Here is a 15,897-nt window from a genome sequence, read left to right on the forward strand (position 1 = left end):
AGCATACACGCACAGCTATAAATTTAATAAATGAAGATCTAAAGGCTGTTGGAGACTGGGCCAAAAATCATGGTCTCATCCTTAATCCGCTTAAATCTAAATTCATTATTTTTGGCACTAAACACCAACGTCTGAAAGTGAAACAAAATTTAAAACCTTTAATTGTTGATGGTAAAAATATAGAAAGAGTTGATTGTGTTAGGAATCTAGGATTGTTAATGGACGAAGATTTGAGATACGCTGAACATGTTAAAAATAAAATAAAAAATGCTTTTTACAGACTTAAAGTTCTTTATGGCATAAGAAAGTATCTGTCAGAGAAGGTGAGAAGAGTTCTTGTGGAATCCTTAGTATTATCATCATTTAACTATTGTGACACTGTTTATGGGCCACGTCTATTCCAAAAAACAAATAAAAATATTCAGCGAGTCCAAAATGCTTGTGTAAGGTTTTGTTTCAATATTAAGAAGAAAGAACATGTTACACCGTACTTAAACAAAAACCAAATTCTAAAAATGGAGTTCAGAAGAAAGCTACATCTGACATGCCTGGTCCGTAAGATTGCTACACACAAAAGGCCTTTGTATTTATATGAAAAATTGGATTGGGTAAGAGACTCACAAGAGCGGAGTACACGAAGAAAAGAAGCCAATTGCATTCTCATTCCGACACATAGAACTTCTGGTTATAAAGGTTGTTTTAAGTATTCAGCATCAAAAATTTGGAATGACATCCCTCCTCCCCTACGCAAACAAGTAACGTCTACAAATAGAGTTAAAAAATTCTTTAAATTATTGTACAAAAAATCTCAATAACCACCAGTAAATAAAAAATAAATAAATAAAAAATAACAAATTATTACTTTTCCCACCTTTTAGTACTTTTATATAATTTTATATAAATTTTTCCTTTATTCACATTAAAGACACTCACATTACATTTAATTTTTGATTTTAGATTTTTAGTTTTTTCTTTTTTTTAGTTTTTCATGTTTATTAATTTCATAATTTTTGATTTTGTTTATTATTTACCTCTTTGATGATTTTGTATTTATCGATGTAAATAAGTTTGTTTTAATGAAAAATATCTTTTGTTTGTTTATATATTATATTCTTTGTTATTGTTCTTTTTTATGATTATTTTGTTATTGTTTAGTTGCGAGGATTCAGTGACGACGAAGAAAATGGGGCTGGCTGAAAACCAGTGCTGCGCGTTTTAGTTTGCAGCTATACTGAGCCAGCACCTTTGTCACACATTTTTTTTTTTAATTTTTATACTTAAACAATTATTTTATTTCACAAATGTAACATTTTACACAAATGTGTGACAATAAATACGATTTTTCTTTCTTTCTTTCTTTCTTTCTTCAAACAATAGAGAGACCACAGAGGCAGACCACATGCAAGATGGTCAGACAATATCGTTAAAGTTGCCGGCATATAATGAAAATTAAGCTTAATTTGCTATAGATAGTATACTCCGCGAACAGCAGGAGAATCTGTTTGGTGTAATTTATAATTTCTTCAATCCTTATACTCCACACCGAACAGATCTTCGGCAATGTACCCTCTACGCACGTTTCTGAGGATGCTCCGGTATCTATAGACCTTTGAAAAAGTAGAAAACTGCAACGTTTCCTACTAGATGACGCTACAGTCGCTATAAGACTGATGTGAAAGGCATATACTCATTTTGGCTTCGACGGTAGCAGAGCCGTAGCTTTGGCTCAGGTCGCGATTGCCAGAGTCGCAGGTTCAAATCGTGTCGGTTCCGAAAACTTTTTAATTCTTAAAAACAAATTATAAAAAAATCAAGTATGTATGTAAAAATCAAGTTTAGAAGAGCCGGCAAGAAACTCAGTAGTTGCTCTTCTCCAACATTAACATTTACAATCATTTTTGAATTTTGGGAGAGTTGAGAGCGAAGCTGGCTGCTTTTCATCTACCTTGTCATTAAGAAATTCATCTATATGTACTTAAAATATCTTATATTTTGACCTTGGCTACCATCCTACCGGCAAATTGTACCGCTAGGCTATTTAGTGTTCTAGTACGATGTCATGTAGTAACCAATTAGGGGTATGATTTTAACTCAACTGTCGTACCACCAACGGGTTAGCCCGTTACCATCTTAGACTGCATGAACTTACCATAAGGTGAGATTGCAGCAATGAGCTAGCTTACTTTTAATAAAATTAACAAACAACACACCTCTGGATATTTTTCTGTGCCCATGAAAAGCATATGCTCACAGAAATGGGCTAAACCCGGCAGTTCGTCCGGATCGCTGAGGTAACCTGAAAAACAAAAAATGTGAATATTATAAAACAAAAAAAAATCGGAACACAATATACAAAAATGGCTTGTTAGTCTTGTAACTACCTCACCAATTATTTCCTTATTAACATCGTAGCAAAATTTATAGTATTTTTATCTACATCTAATTTTATCAAAGTCAAAGTCAAAAATATCTTTATTCAAGTAGGCCCATAGGTGGCACTTTTGATGCGTACATAAGAATTACACGGTAGTGAGATGATGGCGATAACCACATTCGCAAACTTAAAACTAAAGCTACGAGGGTTCCAAACGCGTCCTGGTCTAAGAAGAAGCCCACAACAAACTTAGCCGGGTGTTTTTTTTTTTTTTATCACCATCTCACAATGTCATTTTAAATTATTAGAAGAGCAACCTGGTTAGAGCAATAATTTACACCCAAGCTTTTTTATCGATGACATAGTCCTTTATACTATAATAGGACTTTTCTATAAGCTTACGTTTAATACAAACTTTGAACTTTTTAAGAGACATCTCCTCTATATCTTTTCTTAATGCCTAAGAGGCATTAAAGTAATATGCTTTTCCAGTACATACCAATGTTGACGTCCAGCGCCGCAGCTGATTTGTCTGTGGTGGGGTCGCTCACTAGCAACACTTTCATATGATTCGGTAACTGTAGACCTCTACAACAAAGACATTTGGGGTTATTGGATACAACAAAGACATTTGGGCCTACTTGAATAAAGATATTTTTGACTTTGACTTTGATCTGTTTGGTGTGGAGTATAAGGATTGGAGAAATTATAAATTACACCACACAGATTCTCCTGCTTTTCGCGGAGTATAGCTAATTAAGCTTAATTTTGATAATACATTTGGGGTTATCTAAGGGGCAGATAAACAAATTCTTATTTTTGCCACCAAGCAGCATTGTTGCGTTCCATTCTGAACGCATGCCTGCCAGTGATATTATGGAACCTTTGGCTTAGCACCAAAAACCTCAAAAGTAGGCGAGAAAGAGGCGATCTCATTCAAACTTATAAAATATTAAATAAGTATTACAACATTCGAAATTTTGAGGATTTTTTTTTTCAAAAAATAGTAACCCCAGATTAAGCGGCTGTGGTCTGAAACTTGAATATCAGCAGGCATCGTCTAATCCTTCCAAGCACTTTATCAGCAATAGAGTTATACAAATGTGGAATGCCTTGCCTGAAGATGTAGTGACCGCAGAATCACTGAATCAGTTTAAGAATAGACTGGATAAACATCAAAATGACAAAGAGTGCAAGAAATGATATAGACGCATCAGCGAAAGCTGCTGCTGAAAGTCTATTATATAATAATAATAATAATAATAATAAGCCCCCTAAAACCCAACCTTACGTCCGAGCCGAACACTAGGCCACGTGGGGGGCGGACACGCGCACGATTGAAACTTACGCGGCAAACAAGGCAAAGGTAACCCATTCAGTATGGAGCTAAGGTCAAAAAGAGTTTTAAGTATACTGCCGCTACCCGGGGGCGATCGCCGGGGCACACCTGGAGCCGATGCTGGGTGTTCCAGCATGCGATCCGTCGGCGACGAAGCGCTGAGCAGGCGGGCGCTCGTCGAAAAATTTACTACAGCCGATATCACCCTAGCAAGGGATTCATCTTCACCAATATCATCAACACAAAGCCTTTTTCCGTCACCAAATGCTTCACCTAATCCTTACGAATCCGCGATACTAACGTCACCGTCATCCCATGTAAGCAGCGAGTTTTCAATGGATGTTGCACAGGAGACCACTTCTGTCAGTAAATCTGTGCCCACCATATTGAAAGCTAAGAAATTGAGAATGAAATGGACCGATGTATACAATGAGGCAATAATCAGGTCCTACTACCGTATAACTAAGTTAGAATCCATTAAAGTTACGTATAGAAAACCACTTCACCAACAAATTTTAATGATTTTTCCTGAACTCTCACATGTTTCTGAACAACGAGTAGCTGACCAGAAACGGCGTATAATATGTAATAAATTAATTTGTCAAAAGCGACTCGAACAAATTAAGAAAACCGTAGCTGATGAACTTCAACTTACGAGCACTCATACTCAGCAAAAAAGTATTCACACAGTACAAGACACGAGCAGCCGAATGAGATGGACCGATGATCTTAATGAAAGTTTAATGAGATGTTATTACATAGTTACAGAATCAGAAACCAATATGACTTCATACCGTACGAAACTACATAAAAAGTTTATTGATATCCATCCAGACCTTTCAAACATCTCTCCACAAAGACTATCTAATCAAAGGCGCTCTATAGTAAATAATCGATTATTAGATATCAAAAAAATAGAGAAAATAAAGACCGATGTTTTAAATATGAACATCACTCACATAAATACACCCACACAAAATGCACAATTACCTCATTTAAATTACCAAGAAACGCCCAACAATGTTACACTAACTACAAACGACACTAGTGATATTAATTTACTTCCACATTATAATTTACTGGCTACTTATCCTTATCCTCGAAATACAACTGATGAAGTAACGAGTGAGACTGATGTTATAAAAAGTAATAATAACTCACTCGTCCATATTAACCATGATATAGATAATACATTTAAAGAAACCTTTAGTAAGTACACTGATACCGATCCTACTACTAGACCGTTCATCTGGAAGCAGAAATCTTCGAAAAAGTTCTCGATAATTATACATTACATTGATAATAAAATTCTACCAAAGTATTTAAATACAGACACAGACTTTAAAACACTACAAACTATAATATACTGCGCAGCATGGACAGCGGCTAAATGTAATGGTGCAAAAATGGATATAACTGCAGAACAGTCGAACAGAATGGGACCTAAAAAACCGAATTGGGAAAGAAGATTAGAGAAGAAGAGAGAAGATCTTAAAGTAAAAATAGGCAGATTGATTCAATATCGTAACGGAAATACAAGCCCAATGCTGACAGCGCAAGTAAGGAAAATAATGGACCAATACAAGGTACATTCTATACATGAGGGACCAAACTCATGCATTACACAATTTATAGATACTCTCAAACAAAAACTTACAGTTATAGCCAGTAGAATTAATAGATATCGAGCATGTACACTACGCAAAACACAAAACAACCAATTTAAAAACAACGAAAAAAACTTCTATCGGAATTTAAAATTATCTACATCTAATAATACATCAAGTAATCATCCCTCTACTCCTAACACTCCGGAACCAGATCTGGTTCTAAAATTTTGGGCTGACATATGGGAGAAACCTAAAGATCATAATGATAAAGCAGATTGGATCAGAGATGAATACGATAGAAATAGACACGTACAGCCAATGCCCTTTGAATTCATATCAATAGAGACATTTCAAAATGTCATAAAAAAACTGCATAATTGGAAAGCCCCTGGAACTGATAAGATACACAACTTCTGGTACAAGAAGTTTGCATACACCCATCTTTCAAGATCCCTCTATACCTGACTATGTAATGGCAGGAACAACCTACATGATTTCAAAGGATCCTTCAGATCCAACCAACCCAGCCAAATACAGACCAATTATTAGTATTAATTACAGCCTCCAAACTATTTATAAAATAATTAGTTCCTGTATTACTAGTTTAATATACGACCACATTGAAAACAATAGAATTCTAGCTGAACCACAAAAAGGGTGCAGGAAATATAGTCAGGGCTGCAAAGAACAACTTATAATCGACTCTGTGATATTACGGCTAGTACAAAAACAGAAAAAAGAGCTTCACTCTATGTACGTTGATTACAAGAAAGCATATGATTCCGTACCCCTTTCGTGGCTGTTAAAAGTCTTAGATATCTATAAAATACATCCTACACTAACAAACTTACTGCAAACTGTAATGCACAAGTGGACCACACGACTTAAAATATCACACACTGAAAGCGAACCTATGCATATCAAACGCGGTATCTTCCAAGGTGACTCTTTGAGCCCACTATGGTTTTGCCTAGCTTTGAATCCACTCTCCAATGTACTGATTGCTGCAAACGTAGGCTATCCCTTAAAATACACAAAGGATAATAACATGAACGAACAGATAACTACCCAGATAAATCATCTCATGTATATGGATGACATAAAATTATATGCCACGACACAAAAAGATTTGTATCAATAAGGTAATCTTACTGAGCAATATTCTCAAGATATTTGTATGGAATTTGGCATTGATAAATGCAAAATTAATGCAATCAAAGATGGACAAAGTCTACAACACACTTACCACATGGAAGCTGGACAGCAAATCAATTCACTAGAAGAGACTGAAGTTTATAAGTATTTAGGATATAACCAGGGGAAGTTAATAGAGAACAAAAACACAAAAACCAAACTAATACAACAATTTAAACATAGACTCAACTCCCTCGTAAATTCACAATTAAAGTCACGAAATATTATCAAAGCTATTAACTCATTTTCTATACCGATTTTAACATATTCATTTGGCATTATTAACTGGCCGAAAACAGAATTAAAGAAAATTCAAAGAATTATAAACACAACACTAACTAAGCACCGTAAACATCATCCACGAGCATGCTTTCAACGACAGACTACCACGCCATGAAGGCGGCAGAGGAATAATAGATATCCAAAACCTACACAATAAACAAATAACGACACTCCGATCTTACTTTTACAAAAAATCAACCACATCCGGTCTTCATCAGGCGACTGTCCAATGTGACGCTAAATTAACACAGCTGAACCTCCAAGACAAAACATTCCAAAAAAATGAGAGACAAAACATTCCAAAAAAATGAGACACAAACCACAGAACAGACAAAAATAAATGAGTGGGCCCGAAAGTCTCTACATGGGAGACATCGACATGACCTCTGCCAACCTAATGTCGACAAAGCAGCGTCGAACGCCTGGTTAAGTCGTGGCGAACTCTTCCCTGAGACTGAAGGGTTCATGATTGCTATACAAGACCAAATAATTGAAACTCGCAACTACCAAAGACATATAATGAGGATATTAAACTTGCCTACGGACTTGTGCCGAAAATGCAATAGTATTTCTGAAACCATACAGCACATAACAGGCGCTTGTAAATTAATAGCGCAGACAGAATATAAACACCGCCACGATCATGTCGCAAATATTATCCATCAGAAGTTAGCTTACAAATATAATCTCATATCAAGTCTGAAACCCATACCTTATTATAAATATGTACCAGAATCAGTTCTCGAAAACAACGAATACAGACTGTATTACGACCGTGCAATTCTTACAGATAGAACAATCCATTACAATAGACCTGACATTACACTTCAAGATAAAAAGAACCGAACTGCAATCATCATAGACATAGCTATACCCAACACACATAATTTACAAAACACAATATCCGAAAAACTTTCTAAATATACAGACCTTAAAGACGAGATAAAGCGCATGTGGCGGCTTAATGAAGTTAGCATAGTTCCCATAGTATTATCCACTACAGGTGTCATTCCCAAACAACTTCACCAGTCACTCAGCTTACTCAATTTACCGGAATTCACCTACAAATCTCTCCAAAAAGCTGTAATCCTGAACACTTTCAGGATAGTCCGTAAATTCTTACGGGGTAGTGAAGAGCCTACACATCGAACTGGTGAACCCACACACAATCACAATAATGTCCAACCACAACCTTCTACACAGACATGACATTTCCCTCAAGCACAATCCTATACACATACAAACCCACAACATTAATAATTAACTTAATTAATTATTAAGTTTTTTTTTTTTTTTTACTCTGGGTGTGCACTTGACTTAGGTCCGTGCACACCTGAAACACCAGCTGTTAGCTGAGACACTAAAGTGTACACAGATAATATTGGATAGAAGCAGGCGTTACTTTGCGGAAATCCATGATATATTATCAAAATTAAGCTTAATTTGCTATACTCCGCGAAAAGCAGGAGAATCTGTGTGGTGTAATTTATAATTTCTTCAATCCTTATACCCCACACCAAACAGATCTTCGGCAATATACCCTCTACGCACGTTTCGCTCCGAAACCGAAGCATCATCAGGAGATGTTGACTTTACAATGAATAATTGTTAAGCAATGAATTGCTAAATTTTATATTCATAATCATAAGTCAAAGTCGACGGAGTAAGACAAAGTCATAAGTCTACATCGCAAGAGATAGTCATAAGTCAAGGTCATAAAACAGTCATAAGTCAAAGACATAAGTCAAAATCATATGTCAAAAAACAAAGTCAAAGTTATGTCATAAGTCAAAGTCGACGTCGTAAGACAAAATCATAAGTCTACATCGTAAGAGAAAGTCATAAGTCTAAGTCATAAGACAGTCATAAGTCAAAGTCATAAGTCAAAGAACTAAGTCAAAATCATAAGTCAAAGTCGACGGAGTAAGACAAAGTCATAAGTCTACATCGTAAGAGATAGTCATAACTCAAGGTCATAAGACAGTCATAAGTCAAAGACATAAGTCAAAATCATAAGTCAAAGAACTAAGTCAAAGTTATAAGTCAAATTCAAAGTCATAAGTCTAAGTCAATGTCGTAATTCGAAAGTCAAAGACATAAGTCAATGTCATAAGTCAAAGTCGACGTGGTAAGACAAAATCATAAGTCTACATCGTAAGAGAAATTCATAAGTCTAAGTCATAATTAAGTCATAAGTCAAAGTCTTAAGTCAAAGACATAAGTCAAAATCATAAGTCAAAGTCGACGGAGTAAGACAAAGTCATAAGTCTACATCGTAAGAGATAGTCATAACTCAAGGTCATAAGACAGTCATAAGTCTAAGATTTAGTCTTATGACTTTGACTTATGACTTTCTCTTACGATGTAGACTTATGATTTTGTCTTACGACGTCGACTTTGACTTATGACTTATAACTTTGACTTAGTTCTTTGACTTATGATTTTAACTTATGTCTTTGACTTATGACTGTCTTATGACTTTGACTTATGACTATCTCTTACGATGTAGACTTATGATTTAGTCTTATGACTTTGACTTATGACTGTCTTATGACTTAGACTTATGACTTTCTTTTACGATGTAGACTTATGATTTTGTCTTACGACGTCGATTTTGACTTATGACTTATAACTTTGACTTATGATTTTGACTTATGTCTTTGACTTATGACCTTGACTTATGACTATCTCTTACGATGTAGACTTATGACTTTGTCTTACTCCGTCGACTTTGACTTATGATTTTGACTTATGATTTTGATTATGTCTTTGACTTATGACTTTGACTTATGACTGTCTTATGACTTAGACTTATGACTTTCTCTTACGATGTAGACTTATGATTTAGTCTTATGACTTTGACTTATGACTGTCTTATGACCTTGACTTATGACTATCTCTTACGATGTAGACTTATGACTTTGTCTTACTCCGTCGACTTTGACTTATGATTTTGACTTATGACTTTGACTTATGACTGTCTTATGACCTTGACTTATGACTATCTCTTACGATGTAGACTTATGACTTTGTCTTACTCCGTCGACTTTGACTTATGATTTTGACTTATGACTTTGACTTATGACTGTCTTATGACCTTGACTTATGACTATCTCTTACGATGTAGACTTATTACTTTGTCTTACTCCGTCGACTTTGACTTAGTTCTTTGACTCAGGACTTTGACTGAGGACTTTGACTCATAACTTTGACTTAGTTCTTTGACTTATGTCTTTGACTTATGACTTTGACTTATGACTGTCTTATGACTTAGACTTATGACTTTCTCTTACGATGTAGACTTATGATTTTGACTTATGTCTTTGACTTATGACTGTCTTATGACTTTGACTTATGACTATCTCTTACGATGTAGACTTATGACTTTGTCTTACTCCGTCGACTTTGACTTATGATTTTGACTTATGTCTTTGACTTAAGACTTTGACTTATGCCTTAGCCCTCTTTTGACTTAGCCCTCTCGCCGCCTCGCTCCGTCGCTACGGGCCTGGCACCCTCTACGGGAAAACGGCCCCGTTCAAGACGAACTTGGACAGGAGCGGCGACGACGAGATAGCGGAACCTCCCGAACACCACATCTCCCGCGATCGTTAAAACCGCGCGATTCAGTGCTGGGCTCATTCCTGTTCGCTCGCCGCTACTAAGGAAATCCTGGTTAGTTTCTTTTCCTCCGCTTACTAATATGCTTAAATTCGGCGGGTGATCCTCCCTGATCTGAGGCCAACGATAAAAGTGGAGGCAGACGCGATATCCGTCAGCTAGACGGCGCCGCTCGCTCTCGCGCCGCTTTGGCGCGAGCGCGCACGGCGCCGCCTCGCGAGTCCGGACGTCGAGTCCGCCTACGGAGTTTTCAGATTAGATTACTTATTCGATTAGACTACTACACGCTACAAACAACAAAGCGCGCTTATGGGTGCGGTTATCAAATGAATTGGGTCTTCACACCGAAAACTCATTGTCGAAATAATGCGCAGAGCGTGTCGTTAACGCGACGCGTCTCTCTCGTAGGCGTCTTAGCGCACGTTTCGCATGCCCGCACCGTGCGTGCGTCGCAGACGTACGCCACGCATAGCGCACGTATCGCGTTCGACACTAGATCGATTAACCGTTAACGGAAGGGTCGATCGATCGAAGCGATCGTGCGCGCGCGTAGCGACGCTGCTACCGCACCCACGGCTGCTGCTACGGGCTAGCGGCAACGGCGCCGAGCCGGCGAGAGCTTGGCGCGCCTCGAACGACACGCACACATTATTTCATTTTATATATTTAAACGGACCGATTGGCGCTAAGCCTCACGGAGCCGCCATGTGTCCGTGTGCGCGCGTCTCGCCCTAATGAAAGGTTGTTGAGCCGCGCGCCACGAACAGTGTGGTATTTGTTTTTATGCAGCCGGCCCTCAGACAGGAGTGGTCCTGGATGTTTCTCCACGGACCGCAATGTGCGTTCGAAATGTCGATGTTCAAATGTGTCCTGCAGTTCACACTATGACGCGCAGTTAACTGCGTTCTTCATCGACCCGCGAGCCAAGTGATCCACCGTCCAGGGTAATAGTTTAACATTTCTGTTTCATGGTATATTTATATACAACGTTTTTGTCATCATATATATCCAATGCGATCGTAACATAACGACTCTCATCTTAACGGATATAAAGATAACAATATTGGGGTGTCCGAGTAAAGACAACCGACGGACCGCGCCGTGTCGTCGATTATATTGGCTAGTGTCATTGTGGCGACAGCTGAATGCAACCGACAGTCCGGCGGACCGATCGCGACGGTCATACTTATACTAGACGGGTTTTTGTTTTTGTTTTGGTTTGGTCTTTAACATAATCGTACAAACATGGGTGCGCGTGCGCGTTTACCGCGGCGACCCGTGCAGACGTTACACGTTAATGATCCTTCCGCAGGTTCCCCTACGGAAACCTTGTTACGACTTTAACTTCCTCTAAATGATCAAGTTTGGTCAACTTCCCAGCAACGCCGACGGCCGTGAAGCCACCGCGTGTCGGTCCGAAGACCTCACTAAATCATTCAATCGGTAGTAGCGACGGGCGGTGTGTACAAAGGGCAGGGACGTAATCAACGCGAGCTTATGACTCGCGCTTACTAGGAATTCCTCGTTTATGGGGGATAATTGCAAACCCCAATCCCCAGCACGAAGGAGTTTCAACGGGTTGCCCGGGCCTCTAGGCCAGGGAGAACATGCTGATTCCTTCAGTGTAGCGCGCGTGCGGCCCAGGACATCTAAGGGCATCACAGACCTGTTATTGCTCAATCTCGTGCGCCTCGAAGACGCCGGTCCCTCTAAGAAGAATTTTAATACGCCGCCAGTGAGTTGCGCGACCGAAGCCGCGCACACCTAAATGACGACGCCTATTTAGCAGGCTAGAGTCTCGTTCGTTACCGGAATTAACCAGACAAATCGCTCCACCAACTAAGAACGGCCATGCACCACCACCCACCGAATCAAGAAAGAGCTGTTAATCTGTCAATCCTTCCGGTGTCCGGGCCTGGTGAGATTTCCCGTGTCGAGTCAAATTAAGCCGCAGGCTCCACTCCTGGTGGTGCCCTTCCGTCAATTCCTTTAAGTTTCAGCTACGCAACCATACTCCCCCCGGAGTCCAAAATCTTTGGTTTCCCGGAAGCTGCCCGCCGAGCCATTGTAGTAACGTCGGCGGATCGCTAGATGACATATTTACGGTTAGAACTAGGGCGGTATCTAATCGCCTTCGAACCTCTAACTTTCGTTCTTGATTGATGAAAACACCTTTGGCAAATGCTTTCGCTGATGTTCGTCTTGCGACGATCCAAGAATTTCACCTCTAACGTCGCAATACGAATGCCCCCAGTTATCCCTATTAATCATTACCTCGGAGTTCTGAAAACCAACAAAATAGAACCGAGATCATATTCTATTATTCCATGCACGAAATATTCAAGCGGCATTTTGAGTCCGCTTTGAGCACTCTAATTTGTTCAAAGTAAAATTGTCGGCCCATCTCGACACTCAACGAAGAGCACCGCGATAGGATTTTGATATTGAACCGGCGTTTTACCGCCGGCTCACCGACGATATGCTCCGCAGACGTGTCAGTATCACCGCGGATGCGGTGCACCGACAGCGCGGCGCACAAATGCAACTACGAGCTTTTTAACCGCAACAATTTTAGTATACGCTATTGGAGCTGGAATAACCGCGGCTGCTGGCACCAGACTTGCCCTCCAATTGTTCCTCGTTAAAATATTTAAAGTGTACTCATTCCGATTACGAGGCCTCGTAAGAGTCCCGTATCGTTATTTTTCGTCACTACCTCCCCGTGCCGGGAGTGGGTAATTTGCGCGCCTGCTACCTTCCTTGGATGTGGTAGCCGTTTCTCAGGCTCCCTCTCCGGAATCGAACCCTGATTCCCCGTTACCCGTGACAACCATGGTAGTCGCAGAAACTACCATCAAAAGTTGATTAGGCAGACATTTGAAAGATGCGTCGCCGGTACTGGACCATGCGATCGGCAAAAGTTATCCAGATTCATCAAAATTAACGACTTCGGACGCGAGGCCCTCCGTCGATTGGTTTTGATCTAATAAAAGCGCTCGTCCCATCACTGGTCAGAGTTCTGATTGCATGTATTAGCTCTAGAATTACCACAGTTATCCAAGTAACTGAGTAAGATCTAAGGAACCAAAACTGATATATTGAGCCATTCGCGGTATCGCCTTAATACGGCTTGCACTGAGACATGCATGGCTTAATCTTTGAGACAAGCATATAACTACTGGCAGGATCAACCAGGGAGCTATCCACATACTTCACGCCACGTAACGCCCGTAGCTGTTAACTAAGGGGAACGTAGGCGCGCAGTTAGCGAGCCCCTTCCGTAGCGAGCAGGCCGCCGCTCCGGTTCACGGCGCTGCAGCCCCATCTCACGACGGAAGGTCGAAGCACGTCGCGCGCCATTCTATTAAGAGCGGCGACGCGGTGCCCGACAAAATTTATTCTATGATGTGCTGCGAGACGAGAGAGTTTCGCCCCGCCGTCAGCATTCGACGAGCGGAACTATTAAACCCAGACGCCCCCGCAGGACGAGGACACATTTCACGTTGCACCGCCTCCGTTAGGAAGGCGTGCGACGTGGTCCCAAGCCAAGACCAGGTCTGGGAAGACCTGGACCTCATCAGAAAGGTGGCTACTAAGTCGGCCCACTTGAAGGGCACCTTCGTGCGTGACCTGAAAGACGCTGCGGCTTCCATCAAGGAGACAGTAGAAGTTCTCGGGTCGCGCACCGTTTCGGATCAGACGCGGCGACTGCAGGCGGACAACACACGCCTGCAAGCCGAGATGGCTAGCCTCCGCAGAGAGCTGGCCCAATTACGGACAGAGATGGAGGGTATGCGGAAGCAGGGATCCGCTCACTCTTCCCCGGACAAGACAGAGGAGGCGCCCCCTGCAATGCGTCCTCCTCAACAAGGCAAAACTGGCCGCCCTGGTGTTACCCCAGCTGCGCCTTCATTGGAGGAGATTTGTCGCACGGTGATGGTCCAGGTCGGAGGAATGTTGAATGCCCGCCTGGAGTCACTAGAGGACAGACTCCTTCCGGAGAGGAACCTCCGGCCGCCTTTGGCGACCGACAAAAGGCGAGACGGGTGCACATATGCTGCTGCGGCTTCGGGATCTCCATCTCCAGGCACCGCAAAACCGCCTACTGAAAGCGCACCTAAGGGACCCGCCCGATCTGGACACAGCGGGCACGCAGGACAGGCGCCCTCGGTACCACCTCAGCGCCCCGCTGGATCCACGTCGAGTCAGACACGATCGCGGAGGGCACCAGACCCTTCTGCTTCCTCTTCTACCCCCCCTTCCGCGGGGAAGAAGAGAAAGAAGAAGAATAAACGGAGAAAGAAAGGGGGTCAGGAGTCCGGCCCACACCAGGGAAAGAGCCAGTCAACGGAATGGACGAAGGTGGGTCCTAAGACACGGCCTGAAGTGAAAAGTCGCGCCAGCAAACTCCGCACACCTCGGTCATCAGCAGTAGTATTGACGCTGCAACCGGGGGCGGAAGAAAGAGGCGCGACTTATGCAAAAGTCATTGCCGCTGCGAAAGCGAATATAAACGCAGCAGACATTGGTGCTCAAGGAGTCAGACTTCGTAAGGCGGCGACAGGAGGCCGCCTGTTCGAATTCCCTGGGGCCTCCAGTGCTGAGAAGGCGGACTCCTTGGCTAAAAAGCTCAGAGAGGTCTTGGGTGACGAGGTCGTTCGGATATCTAGGCCTTCGAAGTCTGTTGACCTGCGGATCACAGGCCTGGACGACTCCGTCACCAGCGCCGAGGTTATCGCTGCGGTGGCAACGGTAGGAGGATGTCCCGTCGAGCAAGTGCGGGCTGGCGAAGTTGTTTGTGGCTACGACGGGCTAGGGGCAGTGTAAGTGCACTGTCCCGTTGCAGCTGCCAAGAAGGTGGTAGCAGGAGGAAGGCTCCTCGTGGGATGGGTGTCTGCGCAAGTGAAGTTGCTGGACGCCCGGCCCTTGATGTGCTATCGGTGCCTGGCACCGGGGCACATGGGTGCCCAGTGCAAGGCAGGAGTCGACCGCAGTGGTTTGTGCTATCGCTGCGGCCGACCAGGTCATAAGGCCCGTGAATGCTCCGCTTCACCACATTGCGTGGTCTGTGCGGCGGATGGCAGACCGGCGGAGCATCGCGTGGGCAGCAAGTCCTGCGTATCCCCACAGAAGGGCAAGAAGAAGAGAGGGAAGGCAGGCCAGGCTACTGAGCAGTCTTCTTGCTCACCTCAGCAAGCGGAAACGCAGCAGGGGACTGAGGAGTTTCCAATGGCCGAGGACTAATAATGGACCTGAACCTCCTCCAGGCGAATATCAACCACTGCGCCAGAGCTCAGGACCTCCTTTTCCAGAGCATGGCGCAGTGGTCGATCCACGTAGCCGTGGTAGCTGAGCCCTACCGCGTCCCTTCTGGGGATAATTGGGTGGGAGATACGGACGGAGTTGTAGCCATGACGTCCCGGTCCATAGTGGGCTCCCCGGCCTTCGTTAATGTAGTGCGAGGTCGGGGATACGTC

General features: G+C 42.2%; 2 non-coding genes and 1 pseudogene across 2 annotated transcripts; 1 reads left to right on the forward strand and 2 right to left on the reverse strand.

Moving 5' to 3' along the window:
- Positions 1-11,210: 11,210 nt before the first annotated feature.
- Positions 11,211-11,367, reverse strand: LOC120635497. The gene has a single exon (XR_005659290.1). It is a non-coding gene; the product is annotated as a 5.8S ribosomal RNA (ribosomal RNA).
- Positions 11,368-11,715: 348 nt separating this feature from the next.
- On the reverse strand, positions 11,716-13,618 carry LOC120635500. Its single transcript, XR_005659292.1, has one exon. It is a non-coding gene; the product is annotated as a small subunit ribosomal RNA (ribosomal RNA).
- A 543-nt stretch (positions 13,619-14,161) lies between these two features.
- On the forward strand, positions 14,162-15,664 carry LOC120634994 (annotated as a pseudogene).
- Positions 15,665-15,897: the final 233 nt, after the last annotated feature.

Source organism: Pararge aegeria, chromosome 26 (assembly GCF_905163445.1).
Source record: "Pararge aegeria chromosome 26, ilParAegt1.1, whole genome shotgun sequence".
NCBI lineage: Eukaryota > Metazoa > Arthropoda > Insecta > Lepidoptera > Nymphalidae > Pararge > Pararge aegeria.